General features: G+C 39.5%; 1 long non-coding RNA gene across 1 annotated transcript; it reads right to left on the bottom strand.

The window, feature by feature from the left end:
* Positions 1–5,908: 5,908 nt before the first annotated feature.
* On the bottom strand, positions 5,909–8,096 carry LOC116740528. The gene is made up of 3 exons (XR_004345889.1): positions 7,980–8,096; positions 7,230–7,372; positions 5,909–6,941 (listed from the first exon to the last, which is right to left on the bottom strand). It is a non-coding gene; the product is annotated as an uncharacterized LOC116740528 (long non-coding RNA).
* Between the last annotated feature and the right edge of the window lie 6,150 nt (positions 8,097–14,246).

Raw genomic sequence — 14,246 nt, 5'->3', positions numbered from 1 at the left:
ACAGGTAGAGTGTATCTCGATTAATTTTATGAGGCTATTTATTACTTTCCGATGCATCCACTTAGCAAGGTAAGAGTAAGGCTGCTAACTTTCGTTCCTTGCCTGGTTTCATTGTATGGAGGTGCACAGGCACTACAGTAGCTTGTATATAGAGACTAAGAATAGTATGAACTACATGAGTTCCCTGTGACTTATGGATATTTCTCTCAGAGTTATTTATTGATTAATTTTATGCTAGGGCTAGAATGGATACCTTATAACAATTGTGTGCTATTAAAACAATGAAGAATCAAATGACTCCGTTTTGAAGGATATTTTCTCTATATGGTAGAAGTATATGAAGTAAAGTTGATTAAATGAAGCTCTCTTGACTCAATACTTCAGTATATTTTGCCCACATTTTACCACGAAACATGTTATCACTAAACTGTTAACTGCACAACATTATGTAATACAGTGTACTTGTTGAATTCATTGAAGTTCTTCCAGTTATATAACCACTATTTTTTAATGGCATTCCAGGTTTAACATTCTGTTGAGTTCTATAAATTTGACTCTTGAATGGCAAAATGTTAATAAGTAGAAGGTTACATTACATTTATAATTATAAGCGGTGCAGGGCTTCAACATTTTAAGTAAAAATACTTTCACATACTACCTCTCTCTCTTTCTCTTTTTTTTAACAAAGTTTTAACATCAGAACTTTTCTCTTAGGGGAAGAAATACTTCAGGGCTTGACTTTTTGTACAACTTTTAACTGTAAAATACAGATTTGTCTTGTATGTATTCATGAAAATGGAAATCAAAGCTGCTAGTGCTTTTTTTTTTTTTTTTTTTTTTTTTGCGGTACGCAGGCCTCTCACTGTTGTGGCCTCTCCCGTTGCGGAGCACAGGCTCCGGACGCGCAGGCTCAGCGGCCATGGCTCACAGGCCCAGCCGCTCCGCGGCATGTGGGATCTTCCCGGACCGGGGCACGAACCCGTGTCCCCTGCATCGGCAGGTGGACTCTCAACCACTGCGCCACCAGGGAAGCCCTGCTAGTGATTTTTAATTATTCCCACTAAGGGTATATGTCAACGGTCTTTTCAACTGGATCTCTCGTTTAAATTATTGGTGAAAGAATTGATTGCTAGACGTATTGTAAAACCAATAGATCTTGGTTATACAATAAAATGTCGATTCATTGGTAGTCTGAATTATCTCAAGTGTACCTTATTAACAAAAATATCAGTGGACTCAGCATAAAATTTTATAGTACTAAATGTCATGCTAACTGTGAATTTTGTTCTGTATCTTAAGTAAATTTATGATAATGTCCTCATGAGCTATCAACAAAATATATGTACTTTTGTGAACTATGGATTTTCTAATTAAATTTTACATGCAACATGATTTTTACATGAATGCTACTTTGTTTAAACTATCAAATGTCAGTATTTTACTACAATTTTATTATAAAATGTACATTATCACTAAATGAGCTTTGATTTTAAAAATCAAATTAGCTTTAGTTGTATATTATTTTTTACAAATAAAGATAGACTTGTATAAAGGCTACTTTCTTGTCTGCAAATATATGAAAAGTCACCCAACAAATATTTACCAAGCACCCATTACAGCAAATGGGTAGGGAGAAAATTGCTAAGTTATAACAAGATCCTGGCTTCCTTAATTTTTAGAAGATCAACACCAGGAATTCCTGACGGGCCAGTGGTTAGGACTCCGCGCTTGCACTGCCGAGGGCCCGGGTTAGAGTTAGGGTTAGGGTTAGGATTAGGGCATTTAAAATGTAGTTAAATTCTGATAATGTGAGAGGTTATGCATGATATCCATATAGAATTATCACTTACATTGTTTAAGATTATTTGAAATAAGGCTAAAGTTGTTTGTAAAGTGAAAGTTTCTCTTCTGAATTCAAATTCACTTAGTTATACTTTTTATTACCACCCCAGGTACAGGTATTGCCTATATGGATTGAGTTCACTTTATGCTGAACACTGTAAAAGGCCTGAGATAAAACAGACCCTCTTCCTGAGCCAAGTCTAATCCCAAATTAGTCACCCGGTCATTGGCTAAGTCGATCTCTGCACTAACTCCTCTGCCATCCAGCATGCAGGATAATAACCGATTCCTTCTGCCAGTTTAAAAACTGAAAGTCTTCTGAGTAAAAAATTCAACATCGTGTACATAGAACCCTTCACATCGTCCATTGGTGCAGACTGTGTTGCACTCAGTACCTGATGCACTTGGTTTCAGGGTCCATGAAACAATGGTATGGAACTAAAAGATCCTTTTCATCCCCAAATACGACCCCAGTGCTCTTTGTATCCTAAATCCCTGCTGCTTCCAAGTTTCCAGTCTGGGTAAAAAATTACATTTGAGGAAAAAATCATCGAAGTCATAGAAATGTATAAGGAAAAGCTAGCCCTGTTCTGGTCGTTTGCCTTAAGGTACTTGAATTAATGGTTAGCAGCAACTGGTTGTTTGCTCTGATTTTCCCATCTTTTAGACTGATGAAAGGTTTAATTGTGGGTGACAAAGCATTAAGGGTTGTGTGTGTGTCAGTGACTTCGGCAGCTCAGCAGATTGGGGAGCACCTGACTTAGAAGACGTAGAAAGTCTTGACCTTGTTGTTTGTGACAGCATATCACTTGCTGATGGTGACTGTTACCTGTAAGGTAAAGCATACATTAGTTGTGCCTTTAGCTATATTACATGCTACTTAAGTGCTGTAATTGGGTGGGTGTCTGACTAGCTATTACAAGGTAAAAGAAAGGAAATTTGTTAGATTTAATAATTGAAAAGCCCTTAGTGTGTAGTAGTCTACCAAGTTCTTCCCTGTAAACAAGATTTACATAATATATTTTTTTTTTCATAATATATTTTTGTTTGTTTTTTTTTTTGGGTGGTACGTGGGCCTCTCACTGCTGTGGCCTCTCCCGCTGAGGAGCACAGGCTCCAGACGCGTAGGCTCAGCGGCCATGGCTCACGGACCCAGCCGCTTTGCGGCATGTGGGATCTTCCCGGACTGGGGCACGAACCCGTGTCCCCTGCATTGACAGGCGGATTGTCAACCACTGCACCACCAGGGAAGCCCTCATAATATATTTTTAAAAGCTAATGTGTTTGTCCAGTTACTTTACAAAATTTGATGTGTATTTTATAAATTAATATTAAATAGAGTTCGTATTTTATTTACAAGCTGTATTTAGGTGTTTTCCCATTTTAAAAAGCTTTCTTGAAGAGTTCTCCGTGTAATAGAAAATCTTTTTTTTTAGTTCATTATAGTTATCTAGTTCATTATAATCCCAAGGGATGGATAGCAAAGTTATTTAATATAGTATTAGTAAAGATAACTTAAAAATTTTTTTCAATTATACAAATAATACATAATTCTTATTATTTTTTTTAAAAAAGGCTAAAATTCTTTTTTGTCCACAAAGCATATTTATTCATACGGTACTTGGTTATAAAAAGAAATTAAAGTGGCTGAAAATGAGTGACTGTAATTTATAATTATGGCAGGACAGCAGGTACAAACTAAGGTGTTTTAGGTAAATTGTGAGTCACTATCTTAAAGATACTGTAGTATAATGGCTTTCAAACATTGTTTAAAAACTGCACACCACAGTAAGAAATGCATTGAATGTTGTGATCCAGTACACAGATGTGTGTATGCATGTGTATGGATGGGTATACTACACACCTATATATAATTGAAAGTTTCACAGAGCGAAACCATTACATGAAAAATGCTGATTTTCTGTTCCATTTTTTAAATGTTTATTGGGCCATCCCAAAACAATTTCAGGATGCACTATTTGAAAAACTCTTGTGAAGCACTTTGTTTTCCACTTGAGAAATTTGCCATGGAAAATACTAGTATATTTTTTTTCCTAGGGGGGGAAAAAAGCGCTGCATTGCTTTCTTTTTTATTTTGAAATAATTTCAAACTTAGAAAAGAGCTGCATGAAAAGTACAGTTTATACCCTTCACCCCGATCATACCCACATTTGCTTTCTCTCTCCATTTTTCCTGAAACATCTGAGAATTGGTTGCAGAGATCACAGCCCCTTAAGCCCCTAAAGACAGGCATATATTTTCCTGAGAACAAGGACATTCTCTCATACATTCCTGTATACGACCTCAGTTCAGTTATCAAATTCAAAAAATTTAACATTGATACAGTAATATTTATTACACAAAAGCCATACTAGAATCTCACCAGTTGCCCCCGTAGTGTCCTCTGCAGAAAAATCATCCCTCCATCCAGGGTCTAATCCAGAATCATGCATCGCATTCAGGTGTCATGTCTCTGGTCTCCTTTAATCTGGAACAGTTCCTCAGCTTTCCTTTGTCTTGCATAATATTGACATTTTTTCAAAGTAAAGACAAGTTGTTTTGTAGACTGTCCCTCAGTGTGGGTTTGTCTGTTTCCTCATAATTAAATTCAAGTTACGCATTTTTGGCAAGAATACTACAGATATGATATGATATCCTCATTGTACCGTGTCAGAAGGCACATGTCATTTTATTTCAATATTGTTCATGTTAAAACGCTTTTCAGTGGGGGGAAAACGGTTCTTGTATTCTTAATTATTCTAATTATTCTCAAGCTGATGAACGTGAACGGGGACTTAGGAAGTGTATCTGTTTTCAGATCCATCCGTTCTGTGTCTTAATTGTTTTCTGATTGGAGAAACAATAGAAGATGGTGAAATGGCATGAATATTCTTGAGTGTCATTTGCTTAAGTACTTTTTGTGGACCCAGTGATTATTTTTTCTGGCACTGACCTGAGTGGAAGAAAACCATCCCCAATGAAACTTAAATCCTGCGGTCATGTGCTCTAGAGCGCTAACTGAAGGCTTCTGGCTTTGGATTATGAATGTATCCAACTCGAATGGCTTCACTAAAAAGAGATTTATTGGCTCACGTAGCTGAATAGTCAGGGCTAGAACTTCAGCACAGATATTATCTAACAGTGCGGCTGATAGAACTTAATACAATGAGGGGAGTGGCCTATTTGCTCATTTGCTCAGTCCAAATGGGAGTCACTAGGCCACACATGGATACTGCATGTTTGAGATATGACTTGTGCAACTGAGAAGCTGAATTCTTAACTCTATGTAGTTTTAATTAATGAATTTAAATTTAAATAGCCACACGGAGCAAGTGGCTGCTGTATTTACAACACAAGCTAGAATTTCTGTTTCTTGCTTTGCTTTTTCTCAAATTACCCCTTTGTGGTGACAAAAATGGCCTGCAGCAACTCTAGTGTACCTTCTGTCATTAACTACCCACCCGGAAGCGAGCCTCCGCTCCCCACCAATCACAGCCAAAGCCTCAGAGCCCACTCTCTCTGGCTCTGTCTGGGTCCTGAGCCCACATCTGCGCTGGGTTGGTGAGGGGTGTTCCTCAAAGAAGAATCAAGGCATCAGGGTGCTGTCACCTCACAAAAGAAGGACCCTGTGAAAGGGAAGTGAACACAGTGGTATCAATTGCAGCTTTTTTTAAGAGTGTTTGGGTGTGCATTTCTCATCAAGGAGAGAGTTAAAAGCATAAGGTACTGTGCAAAAGGTAAATGGGGACAGAGGGCAGTCCTCTGTCAAAGGAAAATGGTAAAAGTAGAAATGAAATTTGGGGTCTAGTGGCCTGTTCTGAATTTGATGGAAAAGTTTAAATCTCATAATAATGGCAACGTTTGCTTTTGTGTTTTCAGATATTATTGTTTTATTTTGATTGTATTTACCATAACTAAATCTGATACAAATGTAATGTATAAAGAGTACGTAGAAACTTTAATCTGAAATGGCAGAAAGTTCAAAAATTCATTACTTTTGAAATACAGAAACGAGAGAATCATGGTCTTAGAGTAATGGGTAAATGTGATGCCCAAGGGGTTGGAATGGGGTAGGGTGGGTGGGACTGGTAAGCCAGAGTCTCCCCTTACACACACACCCCACTGCGTTGTTGCCACTTGGATATGTATGGGCCCAGCGTTGCCAGCTCTTCGAACTTTTAAGAAGATACCAGAAATCCAGAATTTCCCGTGGAACATCCTGATTTTTAAAACAACTCGTGAGACAGACCAAACAGACCGGCCAGCCCCAGCTGGCCTGCAGGCTACCTGTTTGCCAATGCTGTCTCAGAAGCTCAGAACCATGGACCATCAAAGGCTCTCATTCCTTTACTGTGAAACCATCTCCTCATAGGTCACGGCGAGGATTGAGGACAGTGCCTGAGGATTAATAAGCGCTCTGAATGTCAGCTGTGCTGTCCACTTCTCAGGGAGATGGCTGAGGTCCAGAGGGATTCAGCGACCAGCCCAAAGCAGTCCTCCAACTGTGTGGTCCCCAGACAGCAGCTTCGGCATCACTTGTATGGAAGTTAGAGATGCAGATGCTCAGGCCCCACCTCAGTTCTGCCGAATAGACTCTCTGCTGGTGGAGCCCAGAGATCTGCATTTTTAACAAGCTCTCCTCAGGTGCTTCCTGTGCATATTACAGTCTGAGAAGTCCTCAGATCCATCTGTATCTTTCCTTCACTCTTAGCAGAACTGCTTTAATGAGCATGGCTTATAAGGTCTTCTAAAATTCATAAAGATGTACGGAAAGCCTTCATCTACTCATCTGGCATACACTGTACTGTTAACTTGGCGAAAGTAAGCTTCAGTCTCCAGCCCCCTGTGCAAGGGACTCCACTTCCTTAAATTAGTATAATCTGACTTTCCAGAATCGCAAGGTTGATCGAATACAGTAATTCCCCACACAGATCATTAGAGGTGTGCAGAAAATAAGCCTCTGAAAAGTCCAGGTTGGATTTTTGTTCTGGGCTATCCACCAAAAGAGAAGACAAAAAAAGGCTAGAATTTGACTAATAGTACAACTCACAGATTGTATCAGTACAGCATTCCTTTTCCATCCCATCTCCTAGCAATGCCTGAAACGACAAGGAAATAGATTTTATGGCATTGTTCCACTAAGACCTGGAACAGGTTCCACTCAGATGAAACGGCACTGTTCTTATGGAACGTAAGAGTTCTGTTCCCAGGCTTTCTGTCCTGCCAGCGCGTGCTAGCTTTAAATCTGGGTAGTCAGTCGCAAATCAGGTTTTCCCCAACATTCCCAGAGGCCTTTAGCTGCTGTCTCAGGTATGTACCCGGGGTGACTCCAGCAAAAATTTGTATGCTTAGTGACTCAGAAACTAAATCATTAACTTGGTAAATACCTGCCAAGCATGGGTAAAGGGAGCTTGAAGGAGAGGGCTTTAGAATGTGGGCCTCCAACAATGCCGTGATGATGACAGCATGGGAACAGCAGTCCTGGTCAGTGTTGCTTCCCGGGTGGATCAGTGACTAAAGCCAGAATCATCTGGAATCAGAATCCCCAATCAGTCACTCTCAGGAGTAACAATCCACACCAGGTAACTTAACAAGAAGGTAGATTTCATTCTAATCTCTATCTGGTAAAGCAGAAAAATGTGGAAAAGGATTCTTGGTTTAAAAACATACATAAAGCAACTATACCCCCAATACATAAATAAATAAATAGATAGATAAATAAATAAAATTAATAGACATTAAAAAAAGTAAAAACACCCATACAGACAACTTTTAACTAGTTGATGTTTAAATTGGGTACATGCATTTACACACACACACACACACACACACACACACATACACATCTGGTCTGCCAGAATGTGGAATTAACATTAGTGTAATGCAAAAAAAAAAAAAAAGGATAAAAAAGGACTCCCCTGGCGGTCCAGTGGTTAAGACTCTGCACTTCCACTGCTGCAGGGGGCACAGGTTCAATCCCTGCTGGGGGAGCTAAGATCTCACATGCCACCTGGTGCAGCCCCGCCTTCCCACCCCTCCCCCCCAAAAAAAAGAATAACAACGTAATGTACGCTTCTGACACACGCATATACAAAATGCCAGACAATACTTGAAAAATGATTCCAAACAAATCTCACCCCAAAATGGCCATCGTAAAAATTTTTCATTCCCTTGTGGAAGGCAACAGTCAAACCTTTGCAATAAAGTCTTCGCAATTCAGTTGCGGCCCGTGAGGGTTTTTCTAGCGAGCTGGCGTCCATGTCCTCCCTCCACCACCACGGGGCCTTGACTGGTGCTCACAGGGCCTGTGCCCAGTGGGACTGGCATGGGCCTCCATCAGCCAAGCAGACAGCAGAGAGGGAGGAAATCAACAGTGAAGGGAGAGAGCCAGGGGAGGAGGCAGAGTGGCTGGGAAGCTGGCCAAATGGCAAAGGGCTGAATGGGCTACATCAACTCCTGACAGCTCCTCAAATATCCTCGCTGTCCTTTCCCGCTCACTGCGTGGGTACCAGGGGAACACAAAACCCCTTTGCCTGGACGTTGCCAAGAATTCATAAACGTTTGTTTTTAAAACAGCATGTTAAGCAGAGCGAAATGTTCATGATTTTGAGGGATGTGACAAACTGGATGCAGAAGGTGAGGTCACCTTGACATCCCTTAATCAAGTCATGAAGTTCAAGTTCAGCCTGCCGATTGCTTATTGTGATCATGGTTAGAGTTTTTCCTCTTTTGCAGGGTTTGTGCCTGAATGTTGATGGCTTCTAGGATGGAGGAAAGATGACAAGACTGATAATGCTTACTATCTGAGTATTTTCTTTGTCTTTCCTCTTTTAGCCTTGCGAAGATAAATAATGGTTAAGGATGGATAAAATATTTAACAGTGGCCATGCATAATTTATTCCTGAGTTGTTGCTCATTTCCAGCCCAATAGTTTGCTCTCAATTAGGACTTCTCAGAACCATGATGTCTCCTTGGCAAACTGACATCATGCTTATTTTTACTCTGTTCTTCCTAGGGCTAATTGTTTTTATAATTTGTTGCCATTGTTGTCGAAGTACTCATTCCTAGATGTTCTCTTCATCAAAAGCAAAAGTCAAAATTCGAGGCAAGGTTTTTTTTTAATATTCATTTCTGGTCCTTACAGTTAACTCAGAGCTTCAGAGATATAACCTGGGGAAGAGAAAAATATATTTGCATACATAACTATCTCTTATAAAAACTAGACTGGCTAAGGAAGCTGTGTGGCCAGTGAAGTAATATATGATTTCAGAAGAAACTTTAGGGAAAAAAGTATATGAAAGAAAAGAGTCACCCCCTCAAAAAAGCACTATTCAGAGATAACCACTCTTAAGTTTTTCAGTACATATGCACAATGATATATATTACCTAATATGGATTTTGACAGAAACAGGATCTTACATACATCTAAATTATTCTGTAATTTGCTTTCTTCAGAGGGCAATATATTGTGCATGTCTTTGCTCTGTCAATACAGCTCTACATCTTTTATAATGGCTTCATTGTATTTCATTGTATAGATGAACCCTCATTTAATAAAACCAATTGCCTTTCGTTTGCTTTTTCCATTTTTTTTTTCACAATTATAACAGTGCTGTGGTGAGCAGCTTTGTAAATACATATTTTTATTCTTTGTTCAGTTAATTCCTTAGGATAAATTCCTAGAAGAGAAATCATTAGGTCAACGCATGTCTTTTTTTGGTTTTTTTTTTGTTTTGGAGAAGGAGGGGGCATTGGTTCATGAATATATCCAGTTTCCTTCCGGAAAGGTTGTTCTAATTTAATTCCTCACCAGGGGTATGTGTGAGTCGTTTTCCCCTCCAAAACACCAGATTTATTATTTTTATGCTTTTCCTACTTAATAGGGGAAAAAGCGTCTCTTTATTTTGCTTTACATACCTTTGATTATTAGTTTGAAGGGCTTTTAAAAAACTGTTTATTAGTATTTCTTCTTTTGTTAGCTTCTCTGTTTGGGTCCTTTGCATAACATTTTAAAAATTGAGGTATCAAAAAAAAAAAAAAAAAAAAAAAAAAAAAAAAATTGAGGTATCAGTCTTTTCTTAATATAGAAGTGCTTTGTAGATTAAGGAAGTCAACCTTTTGGTCATCATTTTTTCCTAATTAGTCATTTGCTCCTTACTGTGTGTATCATTGGCTTTTGTATTTATTCTGTAGGAATTTCTTATTGTCCATGGTAAAATTCTTTATTCTTTTCTCTAGTAGTTTCCCTCTCAAATTATATAAATGCTTACCCAGCTTTTATTCTAAGTTCCATACTTCTATGATTTTTTTTTACATTTAAATATTTAATCCATCTGATAATTCTTTGGCTATCTAATCTTTGGTTAAACTAAGAGATCTGAGATTTTTTTTTTGTTTAAATTCTCCATTAATTGTTCTATCATAATGTATTGAATAAGACACTACTTTCTCATTGCATTGTAATTCCACCTTTATCATTTGCTAGTTTCTTACATGTTCTTGGGTTTGTTTTGGCCAAATCACGATTTGTTAATCTACTTGTCTGCTTTGGAAGAATTTCATGCTGTTTTGATTACTGAAGCTTTAAAATACATTTTAGTATCTGTAGAGCAAGCCCTCTTATTCCTCCCCAATTGTTTATTTTTTACAAATTTAGTTATTCGAATGGTAAATAAATTCACATGGTTCAAACAACCAAAAAAAGTTTTTAAAAGTACATAGTGAAAACACTTTCACCTTTTTTGGTCCCCAGTTCACCCAACTGTCATTCCCTTCCCTTTGGTACCAATTATGCTCTATTTCTTGCTTATCTCTCCATAGATTTTTAATGTAAATCAGACAGTATGAAAATATACTATGTCCCCTCTTATTATTATATAAAAACAGCATATTCTACCCTTTGCTTTTCTCATTTAATATATCTTTGGTAATTCTTTCCTTATCACTAGATAAAATTCTTCCCCATTCATTTATTTCCATTCCTTTTTCTAAATACAAACTTTTAATTTTGGAATTGTTTTAGATTTACAGGAAAGTTGCACAGATAGTACAGCATCACCCAGGTTCCTCTGATGCTAACATCTTATATAACCATGGTACCTTTGTCAAAACTAGAAATTAACATTGGTACATGTCTTTGTCTTCTCCGGCTGCATAACAAAACACCACAAACTGGGTGGTTTAAGCCGCAGAGAGTTATTTTCTCAAAGTTTTGGAGGCTGGAAGTCCAAGACCAAGGTGCTGCTGCTGTTTCCCTGTGTTCTCACATGGCCTCTCCTTTGTGCAAGAGAGAGAGGGAGGGAAAAAGAGCTCTCTGGCATCTCTTCTTATAAGGACACTAAAGGCACGAATCTTATAGGATCAGGGCCACACCCTTGTGACCTTATTTAACCCCAGTTATTTTCTTAGAGACCCCATCTCCAAATACAGGCACACTAGGGGTTAGAGCTTCAACATATGAATTTGGGAAGGGGGAAAGAAACAACTATTCAGTCTATAACAGTACATTACTATTGACTGAACTTTAGACTTTTTTTTTTTTTTTTTGCGATATGCGGGCCTCTCACTGCTGTGGCCTCTCCCGTTGTGGAGCACAGGCTCCGGACGCGCAGGCTCAGCGGCCATGGCTCACGGGCCCAGCCGCTGCCGCGGCATGTGGGATCTTCCCGGACCGGGACACGAACCCATGTCCCCTGCATCGGCAGGCGGACTCCCAACCACTGCGCCACCAGGGAAGCCCTGAACTTTAGACTTTATTTGGATTTCACCAGTTTTCCACTAATGTCTTCTTTCTGTTCCAGGATCTAGTCCAGGATACCACGTTGCATTTAATCCCCATTCACTTTTGCAGCTCCATTACATGCAACCAATTTAATATATTAAACAATCCCTTATTGCTGGACCTTTGGTTTGTATCAATTCTTTTGCCACTGCAGCTATGTGGTAATTAATAATTGTATTCATAAGTCATTTTGCACATGCTGAAATATAGTTGTAAGGTAAATACCAAGAAGAGGAATTACTGAGCAAAATGCACATGCATTTTTAATTTCAATAGAGTCAGCTGGTTTGTGTGTCAATTTGTATAATCCAGCCAACAAAGAGTGGGATTGCCCATAACCTTGCCAAACCTGTGAATTTTCACCACTCTGATGGTTGAAGAATGTATCTTATAATGAGGGAGGTCAAACATCTTTTCATATGATGATAATCTACTTGAATTAGCTTTTCTTTCAATTATTTTTGCATATACTTTGCTCATTTGATGTTTTCCTTATCATTTTCCAGAAGTCCTTTATAGTTGAAGATTACACCTTGACTATGTATCAGCAAATATTTTTTTCCCCTCTTGTCATATTGTTTTTCCTAACAAGCAACTTTATTGAGATGTAATTGATTCCAATACAATGTACTTTGAATGGACAGTTCAATGAATTTTGACAAATAGAATACATCCATATAACCACCACCACAATCAAGATATCGGACATTTCTTATATTATTTTGGAATATGCTTAGAGTAGTGTTTGCCATGCAGAAACTTTTCACCTTTCTATAGTTGAAATTTTCTTTTATGGCTTCTGAATTTTGTGTCAAAATAAGAGATGCTTTCACACTCTGAGGTTAAGTAATTATTCATTTTTTACTTCTACTATATTTGTGTCCATCAACTCAGGAATACATAAACAAGCTGTGGTACATCCATATAATGGAATATTTGGGGGCCACAAAAAGGAGTAAAGGGCTGATGTGTGCCACCACATGGATGGACCTTGAAGACTTCATGCTAAGCAAAAGAACTCAGACACAAAAGGTCCCACAACATATGATTGCATTTATATGAAATGTCCAGAATAGATAAATTCATAAAGACAGAAATTAGATTAGTGGTTGCCGGGGCCGGAAGTAGATGGGAGGTTTGGGGAGCAACGGCTAAGTAGTGTAGCAACTCTGTGAATGTACTTTAGTCTATACCATTGACTGTATACTTTCAACAGGGGGACTGTATGGTATGTGAACTATATAGCTCAATAAAGTTGTTAAAAAATGATTCACAAACCCCATTCATTCAAAATATATGAACTGTGCCAATGTGGACTTTGTGGCAGTTGGGGGGTCACAGCAGTGAACAAGAGGGTGCAGTTCCTGACCTCATGGAGCTAACATCTAGTGGACCTGCTTTCACGCTGTATCCTTGGAAAGAAGATACTTGAAAAAAAGAAATTTCCGAGACCAGAAATTCTTCTGGCTTCTAATTCACATTTCTTGAAGAATAGCGGTTTCAAGTGACTGGACAGACCAGCTGAATCAGAATCTGCCTTTTACCAAAATCCCCAGGTGACGCGTCATTCACCTGGTACATTCACCTGGTACATTCACCTGGTACATTCAAGTTTAGGAACCAGTGATCTAGAGGTGACTTTTCAACCAAAGCAGAAACCCTGTCTATACCGTCCCTGTCTAGGAGGAGACGGCCCGACTCTGCTTGAATTGCCCCCGAGGTGGAGCCTCACCCCTCGGAGACCCCATCTGTTTATTCACATACAACTCACCTTCGGAAACTTTCCCCTTCACTTTAAGGTGAAGTCCGCTTCCCTTTAGTCATACCTGCGTACTTGTTTTATTTTGTTGTGTTAACAAATTCCCCCAAACTCAGAGGCTTAAAACGACACACGTTTGTTATCTCAGTTTCTGTGGGTCAGGAGTCTCAGTACAGTTACCCGGCTCCATGGCTCAGGGTCTCTCTCACAAGGCTATAGTGAAGGTGCCGCTGGGGCTGTCTGAGGCTCGAGTCCACATCCAACGTCAAGCACATTCAGGTCGATTTTAGTTCCTGCATTTGTAGGTGTGAGGCCCTGGGCTCCCGGAGGCACCAGCTGTTCGCTGCTCCGGGGCCCCCAGAGGGGTGCACAACAGCGTGGCTGCTTGCTTTCCTCCAGGCCAGCAGGGGCGCGCCTCCCTGACTCCTTCCAGCTCTGACCTCGAGAGCCTCTTTAAGGGCTTGTCTGATTAGGTCGGACTCACCCAAGATAATCTCCCTTTTGATTAACTCCAAGTCAACTAATCAGTAACTTTATCATGGGAATGATAACCCATCAGATCCTCCGGCTCCCCCCATACTCGGGGATTAGGTGATGTACACCAGTGGGCTGGAATCTTAGAATTCCACACAACTCCAGGGGACGCCATGCACGCCCGTTGTCTATGTGAGTGGTGTTCTGCACAGCTAGGCAGGTGCGGTTTCTCTGTTTTTTCGTGTCCCTGGCTCAGTTGTCGTTCTTCTCTCAGCAGCCCCACGGAATTCATCGACCCCTTCCTTGCGATCTTCCTTTAGATAATGCAAGCTTTCTCCCGGCAAAACAGCCCCTGATCCTTCAAACTGTCATTACATGTCATAAGGTCAC

This window comes from Phocoena sinus, chromosome 15, assembly GCF_008692025.1.
Source record: "Phocoena sinus isolate mPhoSin1 chromosome 15, mPhoSin1.pri, whole genome shotgun sequence".
Taxonomy (NCBI): Eukaryota; Metazoa; Chordata; class Mammalia; order Artiodactyla; family Phocoenidae; genus Phocoena; species Phocoena sinus.
The sequence above is the reverse complement of the archived record's forward strand: the minus strand, read 5'-3'. Positions and strand labels throughout refer to the sequence as shown.